The sequence below is a fragment of the Otolemur garnettii genome, unplaced genomic scaffold (genome assembly GCF_000181295.1).
Source record: "Otolemur garnettii isolate 467f Iridium unplaced genomic scaffold, OtoGar3 scaffold00023, whole genome shotgun sequence".
NCBI classification, from domain to species: Eukaryota; Metazoa; Chordata; class Mammalia; order Primates; family Galagidae; genus Otolemur; species Otolemur garnettii.
The window spans coordinates 8,150,567-8,152,876 of record NW_003852418.1 but is presented as its reverse complement, the minus strand read 5'-3'; the positions used below and the strand labels follow the sequence as shown (position 1 = coordinate 8,152,876).

The 2,310-nt window shown below is 38.9% G+C and overlaps 1 protein-coding gene across 4 annotated transcripts in view; it reads left to right on the top strand.

Moving 5' to 3' along the window:
• NCOA5 (nuclear receptor coactivator 5) overlaps window positions 1-2,310 on the top strand; it is a 34,057-nt gene that overhangs the window by 20,419 nt on the left and 11,328 nt on the right. The window lies entirely within an intron of this gene.

Genomic DNA, 2,310 nt, shown 5'->3' with positions numbered 1-2,310 from the left:
AAAAAAAAAAAAATCAGAAGTACTAGTGAACCTTAAATTACGTGACAAGAACTTTTTATAGAAACAAAATCGGTATTTAAATTGTTTTTGCTGTCCCCATGTGGATGAAGTGAAGTTTTCTACTAAGCCAATGACATTGTGTTGAGTGCCAAATATGTGTAGTCATAGTAGATGACAAAAGTATAAACAAAACACAATGCTTGCTCTTCAGAGGCTTATAGTTCAGCAAATAATTCAATTCATTAAATACTTACTAAACTCCTGTGCTGTGTCATAGGGATACACAGAGTCTCAAGAGAACTATTATTTGCTAAGGAAACCATGTAAACAAATAATGATGGAACAATGTTATAAGTGTAGTAATAGAAGTATGCACAGGGACAAGATTCATTCAACATATATATGGAGCATGTAGCCTATGCCAGACATTGTTCTATATAGTGGATTTATAGTGCGGACCTAAACTGACCTAGTCCTTGTCCTTGTGGAGCTTGCAATCTAATAGGGCAGACAGACATTAACCAAGTAAAATAAATGTGTCATGTCAACTTGTGACAAATGGGATAAAAAATAAAATGTTATGATTGAGGGGCAAAAGGTAAGTTTTTAATCTAACAGAATCAGAGAGTAAAGGATGTTTATGTGCTGAGACCTGGAAAATGAGTATGAGTCTGTTCCTGTTCCTTATTTAAAGGAATCAGGAAAGACCTTGGCTAGTTATAACCCAAAGGCTAGTATGGCAAGAGAGTGATGAACTAGAGAGAGACTATGTAGAATGAGTTGGAGAATACAGGAGCCAAGGAAGGATTTACTAGAACCTTTCTACCCTTTCTAGAGGTTTTTTTTTTTTTTGTAAGGACAGAGTCTCACTTTGTCGCCCTGGGTAGAGTGCCGTGGCATCACGAAAGCGCACAGTAATCTCAACTCTAGGGTTTGATTAGTCCTCTTGCCTCAGCCTCCCAAGTAGCTAGGACTACAGGTGTGTGCCACTACACCCAGCTAGTTTTTGTATTTTTAATGGAGATGGGGTCTCGCTCTTGCTCAGGCTGGTCTTGAACTTCTGAGCTCAAGCAACCGACCTACTTCAGTTTCCTAGAGTGCTAGGATTACAGTTGTGTGTCATTGCAGCCAGCCCTTCATGGAGACTTTAGATTGTATTCTAAAAACTGTGAGAAGCCAAAGAAGGATTTTACATATTTAAAAGATCATTCTGAAGAAAGAATAGAAAGGAGTCAAAAGCAGAAATGAGACCACTTTAGAAGGCTCTTGCTGTGGTTTGGGGGTGAGATGATTATAGGCTGGGTTTCAATGAAGGTTAAAAAAAAAAAGACAGGAGTGAGATCAACTGAAGAGAATGAACAGAATTTGAAACTGGTTGGAAGGGTGGATGAGACTTGAAGGAAGAGATGACATCCAGGTTTCTGCCTTGAGCAACTGAGTAGGTGGATATGCCATTTACCAAGATGGGAAGGATTGGAGGAGGAGCTTATTTGTTGGGGAAGATCAAGAGTTCAGGGAAGGTTTTACGGAGGAGGTAATCCTTAAAGTGGGTCAGACTTAAGACATGGTTGTAAAAAGGTAAATACCAGATCAAGATGAGTAATAGAGATAGAAAGGGCTCTGAGCTACACAGGAGAGATCAGCAGTTACTAGGTAGGGTAGGGAAGGTTTTTTGGAAGACGTGGGACATGAAACTTTATTGTGAGGATTGAATGGTACTTGGATTGTGCAGGAAAAATACTCTCAACTACAGAAACCATATGAACAAAAATTGAGATACGGCATGCGAGTTAAGTCATAAGAATATAAGCCTACATAGAACTAGGAAGGTTGAATTAGGAAATGAGAGGAAGATAATAATTGGAGACCAGATTTGTTAGGGAGGGGTGCCCAGAGGAGTGGTAGCCAAGTTATCATTGGTAACAATGGAAACACACATGTTAGGATGGTTAATATATTATTTGTGTGCACAGGACTCAAACGAGTTAATGGCGATGGGGGAAAGAAGAAGAATCAAAGTTAACTTCTAAGAATTTAAAACTTTGGTAACTAGGAAGGTAATTTTTAGCAAAAAATGAAAGTTAGGAATTGGGCTGATTGGGTTGGAATAAGTAGTTTGAATTTAATGTGGGACATGACTTTTCAGTGGGGTGAAATGTCTCATGAAAAACATTGAGTTAGAGCAGGCCAAGTGTGTTTGTGACTTTTTTTTTTAGTTTTGAGGACAAAAGACAGATTCTTCATAAACCCTCAGATTGAGAGAAACCGATTGTTCTTGATCCTTTACAGGGTGTATTGGGCCCCCCCCCC